Source organism: Colobus angolensis, unplaced genomic scaffold, assembly GCF_000951035.1.
Source record: "Colobus angolensis palliatus isolate OR3802 unplaced genomic scaffold, Cang.pa_1.0 Scaffold256, whole genome shotgun sequence".
NCBI lineage: Eukaryota > Metazoa > Chordata > Mammalia > Primates > Cercopithecidae > Colobus > Colobus angolensis.
Window position 1 is genome coordinate 2,113,744 of NW_012115777.1, and position 12,939 is coordinate 2,126,682.

General features: G+C 40.6%; 1 protein-coding gene across 1 annotated transcript in view; it reads right to left on the minus strand.

Moving 5' to 3' along the window:
• The window catches only part of PAWR (PRKC, apoptosis, WT1, regulator), a 176,731-nt gene that overhangs the window by 90,177 nt on the left and 73,615 nt on the right, over positions 1–12,939 (minus strand). The gene's annotated exons all lie outside the window — the stretch shown is intronic.

Consider the following 12,939-nt stretch of genomic DNA (forward strand, 5'->3'; position numbering starts at 1 on the left):
GGGTTGGACCGCACATTCCTGGGCTAGCAGCCTCGCGGCGTCCGGCCTCCCGGCGCCTCCGACTCCGGGGCGGGAACGGCACTCCACGCCCTTCTCCTTGCTTGTCTTCTCCGCCTCTCTCTTCTCCCACCACTCTTCCTTTTAAGTACAAGACCGAATTATTTGAGAGAAAGTCTCGAACGCTGCTGGCTAAGGGGAAAAGAGCGATAACTTGTGATGATTCAGGGAATGACCAGACAGGATGAGAAAATACCCACGTGTCTCTTTTCCTAGTCGCTGCTCCCTTTTCAGATGTACTAGGGCAGCGGGCAGAATAATAGAAAGAACTGAAGCAAACCCAGCACCCTCCTTCTAAGAAAACTGCCGTGTCCTGGTGAAAAGGGTTGGCTAAGAGGAAGGACTTACAAGTATCTTAGGGTTGCGGGAGAAAAAACTCAGTTCGACAGTTTATTATATTGGCGATTCCAGTCTCGGAGTTTTCCCCTTAACCCTGTCTCTGCATCTCCTCTTTACAGGAAATGAATGTAGCAGCAAAGCTCCCTACCAAATAACGCTGCACTGATGCTAATTTGAGATGAGCTGGGGCAGTGATTGTCTCTATTTTTTCATTATTAACATGACATGCCAGAGGCTTATCCTCAGATGCAAGTCATCTAAAATTTCTGGATCAGAGCGGGTTGGGCTGCCACTGACGCACCTGAGAAGACTGACCTTTCTATATCCAAGTAATGTCAGGGCACATCATTGTGGGAGGCTACAAATACCAGGTCTCCATTTTGTGAAAAAGTAGGAGAGGCCTAAGTCACTCTTACCTAACATAAACCTTTCTTCCTACTTAATATTCGTGTTTTGCCCAGGTAGCACGTGGTGAGTGAGCAATCAGTGTTTGCCTGCCCCAGAACTGGGAACAGAAGAAAGTGATTCATATGCTCTGTATTTCTCCAGGAAAGACAGTTTTGGTCTTTGGTCTGGCTGTTGTGGGAAACGTATGGAGAGAGCTCTGGAAAAATCCTTAGAAAATTAAAGGCTTTTTCACTTTGGGAGGCCGAGACGGGCGGATCACGAGGTCATGAGATCGAGACCATCCTGGCTAACACGGTGAAACCCCGTCTCTACTAAAAAATACAAAAAGCTAGCCGGGCGAGGTGGCTGGCGCATGTGGTCCCAGCTGCTCGGGAGGCTGAGGCAGGAGAATGCCTTAAACCCGGGAGGCGGAGCTTGCAGTGAGCTGAGATCTGGCCACTGCACTCCAGACCGGGCGACAGAGCGAGACTCCGTCTCAAAAAAAAAAAAGAAAGAAAGAAAATTAAAGGCTTTTCTTGGAAATAGGTCTAAAAGGCTGAGCGGCTGTTTAAGCTATTACCAACCCAGTGTGCCACCTGAAATTTCTCAATTACGTATTCATTAGTTTGTTTTCTGAGTTTTAAGGAGAGTAAGGGAGGCTGGGACATTAAACGTATTCACATTAATATGCTTTGTAACTTACCAGAGGTCTTTTCTCTTGGAAGGGCTGCAGGATATAGTGGAAAGGGTATAGTCAGCTAACTGAGGGATCTTGGGGCATGTTTACATTACCTGGTACTAAGCTTTCTGTACTACAAAATCAGTAAGAATTACTTTTTTTTTTTTTTTTTTTTGAGACGGAGTCTTGCTCTGTTGCCAGACTGGAGTGCGGTGGCGGGATCTCGGCTCCCTGCAACCTCCGCCTCCCGGGTTCAAGCGATTCTCCTGCTCTCAGCCTCCCAGTTACATTATATTTAAGCTGTCCTAAGAACTGACACTGCACATAAAATGTGCTTGATTCGAGGAAGGCACTCAGTAAACATAGTCCCTTCTAGGGATTTAACAGTCCTTGGTCTCTAAGAAGTGTATGAGAGAAGAGGAAATTAAAACAGATGGGGCATTGAATATACAATATCAACCTAAAATCGATAGACTTTGAATGAACTAGGTTGACACGCCACATAACTCACGGCATGGCTTAAACCAGTTCTCTTAGTCTTAATAGGTTCTGAGTCAGGAATTTTGGCTGCTACTGACTTGTGTGACTTTGGGCAAGTTGCTTAACTTTTGTGCCTCTGTTTACTTACATATAAAATGGGGATAATAATACTTCCGACATTGTGAGAGTGTTGTGAAAGGGCCTGCAGTCCTCAGATAAAAGGTGGTATGTGAGTACCAGAGTAGTTATTATTAGTCTATAAAGTGCCCTAGGAACCATGGATGAAAGAGATTATTGAGGTACAAAGCTCTGTGTTTTGTTATTATTATCATTTATTATACCTTTTGTCTTTACCATTCTCAATATTCCCGAAGATATATTTCACAGCCAGACTGCTTCCAACATTGCACTGAGGTATTTAGCTGAGTCAGTCCTAAATTGCAAGATGTTTGCGTACCATCAATCTTTATATATAGCGTTTTGATGAAATAATCCTCAAAGACTTGGAGCTCGGTTTCTCAGCCTCAGCACTATTGACATTTGGGGCTGGATAATTCTTTGCTGCCCTGCCCATTGTAGGTTGTTTAGCAGCATCGTTGACTTCTGCCTGTTAGATACCAATAAGAAACCCACACCTATATTGTGACATTGCCACATGGTCCCTGGGATAAAATTCTTCCCCAGTTGAGCACCTCTGAGTTAGCCTAAAATAACCAATTTTTAGCGACTCACTTGCCCTTAATAATATCATGAAATATGATGATAATGCTGACAAAAACTTTAATATGTGAGAGTGAAACCTATTCTAGATGCTAGTCTTAAGTGATTTTGAGGAAGTATATTATTATATGTATGGATAGCTAGTATATTGGTAAGTAGCCATTTTGCCTTCAATGCAGATATTTCTGGAACATATGCAATTCATCCGCTAACATCAAAATATTATATGTGCATAGTATAAAAAAATTACATACTTTAGTTCTATAAGGATTATAACAAAAAACAGCAATCTACTCTCTACCTTATCCACTCTGAAAATCCTACCCAAAACTTTGAACTTTGTAACTTTTCCATTAAGAGATCTTCATATTTATTTTTTATGTGCATATCTGCTATTGTATATCTTGATTTTTCCATTTTTAGATATAGAAGAGGATTTAGCTCTGATACACTAATAACACATATACTTTTCATACTCCTACACTCCCACTATATATCATGATTTTTATTGAATAAACATTCAATGTTTATAGTATTATGACTATACAAATACTGTTCATAGCTGAGTCATGTGGTGTACTGTGATTGCATTTCTTTTTTTTACAACTGTTTTTCCTTGTTGCACAACTAGACCTTTTGTCTTTACCATTTTTCTGCAGTTAAAACTTGGCTCTTTTTTTTTTTTAATCATCGGCTTATTTTTTTATATACCAGTCATGAGTATATACTCAAATTTTCCTCCTCTCAATGAAGTTAATCACATTGGGTAAGCTATCAGTTCTATTCTCTTTTTTATTTTTTGGAAACATCTCTTCTGGAGCCCTCCATCCCCTGCTTTAATCTGGATTGATTTTGTTTGTTTGTTTGGAGATGGAGTCTCACTCTGTTGGCGAGGCTGTAGTGCAGTGGCGCAGTCTCGGCTCACTGCAACCTCCGCCTCCCGGGTTCAAGCAATTCTTCTGCCTCAGCCTACCGCGTAGCTGGGACTACAGGCGCACGCCGCCACACCCGGCTTATTTTTTGTATTTTAGTAGAGACGGGGTTTCACCATGTTGCCCAAGCTGGTCTCGAACTTCTGAGCTCGGGCAACCCACCTGCTTTGGCCTCCCAAAGTGCTGGGATTACAGGCGTGAGCCACTGCGCCTGGCCTAATCTGGATTGATTTTAAGGCTCATTGCTCATGGTCATCCTGGGATTATGCTCCTCTAACATCTTGAGAATCATTTTATCTGCAGACTTCTTGTTTCCTGAATTGCATATTTTTCTCTTTTGGTTTCTCCCCTTCATTTTAGTAGAGTTATATCCTCAGTATATTCTGAAGATAGTGTAACTCATTCTTAGAGACCTTGCATATTGGAAAATACTTTAAATTTATCTTCACACTTTATTAATAGTTTGGTGGAGCATAGAACTCTAGGTTAGAAATCATTTTCCTTCATAATTTTGAAGGCATCACTTTATTATCATCTAGTTTCCAGAGTTGCTGTTTAGAAGACCAATGGCATTCTGACTGCATTGTATTTTCTGTCTCAAATTTTTGGATCTTCTGACTTAGATCCTCTGAAATATCTTGAAAATATGCTCTGATTTGGTCTTTTATCATTATTACAGTACACACTCAGTGAACCCTTTTAATCAGCTATCTGCCCTCCAGTTGGGAAATTTTCTTATCCTTTTCCTTTTTCTTTGACATGGAGTCTCCCTCTGATGCCCAGGCCAGAGTGCAGTGGCCCGATCTAGGCTCACAGCAACCTTCGCCTTTCGGGTTCAAGCGATTCCCCTGCCTCAGCCTCCTGAGTAGCTGGGATTACAGGCGCACATGCCCGGTTTTAGTAGAGACGGAGTTTCACCATGTTGGTCAGGCTGGTCTTGAACTCCTGACATCATGATCCACCCGCCTCAGCCTCTCAAAGTGCAGGGATTACAGGCGTGAGCCACCGCACCTGGCCTATCCTCTTTCTTTGATAAGACTTTCCTTCTACTTTCTCTGTTCCCGCCTTCTGGAACTCCTGTTAAGTAGGTGTTGGAATGCTAGAAGTTCTGTGACAAATTTTTTTATCTTTTCTCTTTTATTTTTCATTTCCTTGGCACATTATTCTACTTTTAGTGAAATTTCCTTCACTTTATATGCCAATTCTTCTACAGAATTTTCTGTTTCTAACACTATTTCTAATATCTCTTTCCTGTTCTCTAAATATTTTTTCTGTAGCATCTTGTTCTTATTGACACATATTGAGCATTTTTTTTCTAAGCAAATTGCTTACTTTTTTTTGTTTTAATCTTCATCTTTCATGTTAGAGCACTTCCTCATCAGTCTGCTGTTTATTCATATTTAAGACTGAAGCACTGCAAAGCTGATTGAAAGCTCTTCTGTGAAAAGGAAGACCTTGTTGGACTGATGGACCTCATTTAGGGAGCCGGTGTTTGGCCCCAGACATTTTCTGGAGGTGTGTATCAAATTCAGCATCCATGGAGCTTCCCTTTTGGCCCAATAATTTTCCTTGAGTAAAACTATTTCTGCTTGTGTTGTCAGTTGCCAATTTTTTCAGGTGCCAAGTAGGGAAAGAAGACTGGAGGAGTCTCATTACTCAATATGCAGGTTTTCACTTAATCCCTATACTTAGTATATCTGACGTACCCAATTTCAGTGCGTTTGTAATTCAACGTCTGTACAATGTGAAAACTTCCAGTCCTCTGCCAGGATCAGGAGAAATAGCCTCCTTGCTACTGAGCCCTGCAGAAGGGATTTGAGAATCTAACTGTTCCTTGTGTAGATTTTCAACTAATCCTTCTGTTTTCATCTCCATCCTTCACTCTGTTTCAGAGGTATATGCTGCTGCCTCCAACTTCTGAATCTTCAGGGCTCTGCAGGACAAAAAGAGATTACTTCTTATTGGCTTTGTCTCTTGCAGGTTGTTAGAATTTACCTTTTCTGCTCTGCTAAAGTCTGTCTGCTTTCTATCTTTCATCTTCCAAAATTTTGTTCTTACTGTTCATCCTCTTTGTTATTACTGGTTTATAATTTTACTTTGGTTTTAGTGAAGTTACTTGAGGAAGTAAAGATAAACATGTGTGTTCAACCTGTTATATTTAATAGGAAGTCCAATTCATCCGTTTTGCAGATTTCCAGATACTTTGCAATCTACTCCATAAGTCCACATCAGCAGAGACCTCTACATCTTATTTCTGTCCTCAATGAGTTACATCATAAGCCCATATTGATTGACACTATAAGAAACTCTAAAAATTTGTTTTATTTTCTATAGGCTGTTTTTGAAGGTGTGGCCCATGACATTACATATGTTCCTGTTATTAAAAACTTAGGAAAAATTTTCTGAAATCCTTATTAAGAATAGATGTGGTTCTCTTTTGCAATTGTTTTCTTAACCATATAGTAAAACTATTTTTCATATAGTTAATGAATATTCTCTTTTCAATTGCCTATAGGTAATCTTAGACCAGATTTTTGGCCTATCCAGGGAAGACCTAGATTTTGTGGTGCCTGAAGCTTACATAATTTGGTGGACTTTCTATAAGAAAAATAATCCATAAGAAAATAAATATTCAGAATAAGTGAGAATTTTTTTTAATTACACATTTTAACAAATTGAAAAATGCCATAAATATCACAAAAATCCAGGAAAAACCCCTATTCTTTTACTCTCTGACATATTTCTATGCCACTTTGTATGCATTTTATTATTTATTTTATTATCTATTGATGCATAAAGTACATGTCTTTACATGCAGATGTATCCACTGTTTGTAGTACAAGTATATAGGTTTATGCATCACAAATACAAGAACTCTTATAAATTGTACATCAAAAAAACTACTTCAAAAAAGAAAATAATGGCTGGGCGCAGTGGCTCACGCCTGTAATCCCAGCACTTTGGAAGGCTGAGACAAGCAGATCACGAGGTCAGGAGATCGAGACCATCCTGGCTAACACGGTGAAACCCCATGTCTACTAAAAATACAAAATATTAGCCGGGCTAGTTTTTTAATTATTGGTGGCGGGCACCTGTGATCCCAGCTACTCAGGAGGCTGAGGCAGGAGAATGGCGTGAACCTGGGAGGCGCGGCTTGCAGTGAGCCGAGATCACGCCACTGCACTCCAGCCTGGGTGACAGAGTGAGACTCCATCTTGGAAAAAAAAAAAAAAAAGAAAAGAATGTATTGGCTATCCATAATTTTATACTCAGCATTATATCATACATTCCTGATAGCAAAGAATATGTGTTCCTGATAGGCAGTATATCAAATGCCAATGAAAACTTAATTCTCTGCTTATTTTACATGTCTCATGATTGGAAGAATTTCCCACAGACTGGCTTTAGTACCATCAGACTATACGACTCTCTGCAAGGAGCAACTCATTGTTTCTGTTGTCAACCTACTTCCAAGTCACTCTTGCTCACTGAAGACTTTAACTCCTAGCTGAACTTCTTTCTCCCCACTCCACTTTATGTCCAGTTCTTAGTGATAACATCTACAAAGATAGTTTATCCAGTCTTCTGGCATCTCAGATACTTGACCTTCTCACTCCAAGTAAGATTTTTCCTCTTTACCCCCTCTTCAGCTGGTTATCTCTTGACTTTGTCATCATCAGTAAGTACATCTTCAAAATCTCTGTTCTGAACATTCCATTTTTCAACCACTACCACCTAACTCTTCAGCACACTTCCTGTCATACCCCTACTCCAACCATTTTTTGATCTATTGATCCTACTTATTTTTCGTTATCCTTCCTTTCCATGTCCCAACTTCCTTACTCAGCTTTAGTTCTAAAGTTTATAATTATTAGCCTCTTCTGTGTATACCTGCTCAGCTGAAGAAGGATAGTTAAAAACACTGTGGAATGCTTTCTAACCCTACTTTAATGCATCTCCACAGTCTTAACTAGGCAGTCCATACTGTCTGGCAATCCTAGTAAGCTTGCTCTCCTGTACTCCAAAATGACTAGTTTATATCAGCCTTTTAAGCCTCTAATACCTCCTTATACCAACCTCACTCTCAGTTGATGAGCTTGCCTTCACCCTTCACTGACTATAAAATAGCACCACTCAGAGTAGGGCTTATCTTCCCAAGACAGCTTTACCCATCTTCCTGTATCTAGATCTACTCTCTGCCTTCTTAATTAAATGAAATTAGCTGCTTCTCTTAAAGGCTGTCCTGCCATCTGTGTCTTTCCCCTTCTGAGGGCTTTGCTTCTACAATTATTCTCTCATGCATAATCAATTTCTTCTCTATTAAATCACTCCCTTCAGCATACAAATGAGCTCTAGTAATTCCCTCTGTATTAGTTTTCTCTTTATTGTCCTAACAAATTTCCACAGACTTAGCATCTTTAAAAGAAAAAACCCACCTTTATCATCTTACGGTTCTGTAGCATAGAAGTGCTACCTGGATCTCACTAGGCTAAAACCAAGAAGCTAGCAAGGCTGCATTCCCTTGTGGAAGCTCTTGAGAACCATCCATGCTCTTGCCCGTTCCAGCCTCTAGAGGCCACCCACATTCCTGGCTGGTGGTCCTCTTCTTTCAAAGTAAATAACGGTGCATCTCTCTGCCTTTCTTCCGTAGACACATCTCCCTAGGATTCTCTTTTTTGCCTCTATGTTCTACTTGTAAGGATCATTGGGACCACCTGAATAATCCAAGATAATCTCCTTATTTTAAGGTCAGGTGACTAGCAACCATAATTCTATCTTCAACCTTAATTTCCCTTTGCCGTGTAGCCTAATATATTCAGAAGTTCCAGAGATTAAGGTCTGGAAGTTGTTGGAGGCCATTATCTACCTAATGTGCCCCCTTAAAGAAATAAACTTCCAGAATCTAATCTGATCAATGTTATAATTCACTGTCAAAATTCTTGGAAGGATTATCTTTAGTCACTGTTGGTATTTCCACCCTTACCATTCTTTCTATAATAATTTCCAAGTGGTCATTAGTCCTCACCACTCCACTTATTATTCACCACTCCTGTCAAAATTATCGATAAGCTTCATATCTTTTTTTATCCTACCTAACCTTTATTATTCAGCACAAATGGCTTCCTCATTTTTAAAATCCTCCTTCTTATAACTTTTTTAAAAATCACCAAAAAAGTTTTCTTTTGTCCTCTAACTTCATTGGATGTTCCTTCTCAGCCTCCTTTACCCACTCCTTCCCGTCTGTTTAATCTGTGAAAACTAAGGTCTTCTCAGTAGTTAATCGCTGACCCTCTTTTCTTCTCATGCAACACTTTATGCCTAGGTGATTCCATGGAATACCATCACTTTAGGAGTCATTCTCATATCCCATTTGCCAATTTGACATCTGTATTAGTCAGGGTTTCCTAGAGGGACAGAACTCATAGGATAGATGTATATATGACGGGGAGTTTATTAAGGAATATTGACTTGCAAGACCACAAGGTGAAGTCCCACAACAGGCCATCTGCAAGCTAAGGTGCAAGGAAGGCAGTCTGAGTCCCAAAACCTCAAAAGTAGGGAAGCCAACAGTGCAGCCTTCAGTCTGTGGCCACAGGCTCAAGAGCCCCTGGAAAATCAGTGGTGTAAGTCCAAGAGTCCAAAAGCTGAAGAACTTGGAGTCCAATGTTCGAGGGCAGGAAGCATCCAGGATGTGAGAGAGATGAAGGATGGAAGACCTGGAAAGTCTGCTCTTCCATCTTGTCCTGCTTGCTCTATTCTAGCAGCAGCTGATTAGATGGTGCCTACCCGCTCAAGATGCGGCCTGCCTCTCCCAGTCCACTGACTCAAATGTTAATGTCCTTTGGCAGCACCATCACAGACACACCCAGGAGCAATACTTTGCATCCTTCAATCCAATCAAGTCGAAATTCCATATTAACCATCGAAACATCTTCATATGGATGTCTTCTCAAAATGAACATGGCCAAAAAAAAACTTCCATCCACTTCTCCATCCGCCCCCACCTTATTACTCTCTCATTTCTTTCCCATCTTGGTAATGGTCTCACCATCCATCCAAGTGTTCAAGCAAAAACCTACAAGACTTCTTTGATTCATCTCTTCCTTACCCCATAAATCCAATTCACCATTCTGTCAGCTCCCATTCCAAAATGTATTCAATCCTCACAACAAATAGAATGTTCTCAAAATGTAATCAGACCACATGACTCCCTTGTTCTCAGCCCTCTATAACTCCCTATTTCACTTAAAGTCCAAATTCCTTACATTGGCCTTTAAGACCCTGTATGATCTGGTTCCTGCTTTCACCTTTAACATTGATTCTGATGACTCTCCCCCTTTTCATTAAACTCAGCTTTTTGTCTGTTCCTAAAGTATTCAAAGCTCATTCCTACCTTGGTGCTCCTGCACTGCTTAGAAGCATTTGCCCCCAGATCTAGCTATACCTATCATTGAGGTCTCAGTTCAACTGTCACCTCCCAAAGAAAAGCCTTCCCTGATCACCCAATCTAAAAAAGCCCAATTCTTCACCCTAAACCTCAATCATTATTGTATTGCCATTTTATAGAATTTATAATGCTAGTCACCACTAGAAATTATTCATATATGTTTATTGGTAACCTCTCCCACTCTAGAATATAAACATACTGAGACAGACATCTTGCTGTGTTCCCACCACCAGTAACTCCCGATAAACATTAGGCATTCAACTTACTCTTGAGTTCTATGGATAAATTTAGAAAGGTCTACAAATCAAGTAAGGAAAAAAACCTTAGTTTCCCCTTCAGTGCTTCCTATTTGTTTTAAATTTATCTGAATACAAAGAAAATTATTTGTATTGTCAATTTATGACTTAATGGACTACTAATAGATACGGAGGCTGAGAAGTAGCATACAATTTTGATATCATGTTATCTGTCTGTTATTAGGAATTTACCATATGCTGCCCTTAAAATAACGAGCATCTACCTTTGTTTACGTCAAGCCTAGCTTAAGCTGGAAAATATCAAAGAAAAGAAGGTTCTACAAAGGCAGGTAGGATTATGGTGGTCCAAAGCAGTTTACATTGACTTCAGGCAATTCTAAGTTACATGACCTTGGGCAAATTACCTAATTTCTCTGCCACAATATTTATCTCACAGATTATTGGGGGTATTAAATGAAATGTATCCTTTGAGTTTTTTTTAAAGAAACAGGGTTTTGTTCTGTCACCCAGGCTGGAGTGCAGTAGCATGGTCATGGCCGACGGCGGTCTCAAACTCCTGGGCTAAAGCAATCCTCCTGCCTCAGCCTCCCGGGTAGCTGGGACCACAGGTGCATACCACCTTGCCCAGATAATTTGTATTTTTATTTATTTGTGTGTGTGTGTGAAGACAGGGTCTAGCTGTGCTGTCCAGTCTGGTCTCAAACTCCTGGCTTCAAGTGATCCTCCTGCCTCAGCTTCCTTTATTTGACTTTTGACATAACCACTAAACATACTAAGACAGAAAAGCCATAGCATTTTTAATACAGAAAGATTCTTGCCAACAAAATCAGATTTCAACAAAGCTAAAATATCATATTCCACCTTGGAAGTATACAGCCAAAGAAAATAAGAGTTCCTTATGATACCAGAAAAAGGGGAAATGTCTTAAGGCATCAAAGCCAAGATTGAACAATTTGACTACTTTTTTTTCTTTTTTTTTTTTTGAGACAGAGTCTTGCTCTATCACCCAGGCTGGAGTGCAGTGGTGTGATCTTGGCTCACTACAACCTCCACCTCCCGAGTTCAAGTAATTCTCCTACCTCAGCCTGCTGACTACCTGGGACTACAGGTGTGCACCACCACGCCCAGCTAATTTTTGTATTTTTAGTAGAGATGGTTTCACCATATTGGCCAGGCTGGTCCTCAACTCCTGACCTCAAGTGATCCACCCGCCACGACCTCCCAAAGTGCTGGGATTACAGGCGTGAGCCACTGCACCCAGCCTTGACTACATTTTAAAAAGTGACAAAAGGCAGAGCAGTAGTGGCTTACGCCTGTAATCCCAGCACTTTGGGAGGCTGAGGTAGGACAATTGTTGAGGCAAGGAGTTCAAGACCAGCTTGGTCAGCATAGCAAGACCCTGTTTCTACAAAAAAAAAAAAAAAAGAAAAAGAAATTAGGTGGTGGTGTGCGCCTGTAGTTCCAGCTTCTCAGAGGATTGCTCGAGCCTAGGAGTTTGAGGGTACAATGAGCCAAGATCCCACCACTGCACTCAAACCTGGGTGACACAAGACCTTGACTTAAAAAAAAAAAAAAAAAGACAACAAACAAAGTAAAAAGACAAGTCACATGTTGAAAGTAGAAATTTGCCTGGCATATAATATAAAGAGAATGATTAATATTGAAAGAACTGTAACAAATCATTGAGGAAAAAAGCAACCATGTTTTTAAAATGGTCTAATCACACTTGTAATCCCAGTAACTCTGGTGACTGAGGCAGAACTGCTTGAGACCAGGAGTTTGAGACCAGCCTGGGCAACATAACAAGACCTCATTCCCAAAAATAAAAATTTTAGAAATTAGTTGGGTAGTGTAGTGCATGCCTGTAGTCCCAGCTACTTGGGTGGCTGAGGCAGGACGATCGCTTGAGCCTGGGAGTTGAAGGCTGCAGTGATGAGCTATGATTGCACCACTGCACTCCAGCCTGAGTGACAGAGTAAGACCATGACTCTTAAAAAAAAAAAAAAAAAATTGGCCTAAGAATATGAATAGTCCATTCATAGGAGAAGAAACTGAATGGCAGATAAATACAGGAAAATATAAACAAAAAATGCCAAAATAAAACAAAAAGCACCCTTTTATACCTACTGTACTTTCAAAAGTTAACGCCACGTGATGGTGGGCAAATGAGCAAATGAAGGGAAAACTCAGCACTGAGTATAAATTGATCCAACTATTTTGGAAAACTTTTGAGAGTACTTGAAGTTGAAGATGTAATTTTCCAACAATTCAGCAACTGCATACTTAGCTGTCTACCCTAGAGAAATCCTGATATATACACAAGGACACATGGACATAAATATTTATTGTGGCCAGGCACAGTGGCTCATGCTTGTAATCCTAGCACTTCAGGAGCCCAAAGCAGGAGAATTGCTTGAGCCTAGGAGTTCAAGACTAGCCTGGGCATCATGGCAAAACCCCATCTCCACAAAAAGATAAAAAATTAGGCAGGCGTGGTAGTGCACCCCTGTAGTCCCAGCCTCTCAGGAGGCTGTAGCAGGAGGATCACTTGAGCCTGGGAGGTGGAGGTTGCTGTGAACCGTGATTGTGCCACTGCACTCCAGCCTGGGTGAAAGAGTGAAACTCCATCTCAAAAAAAAA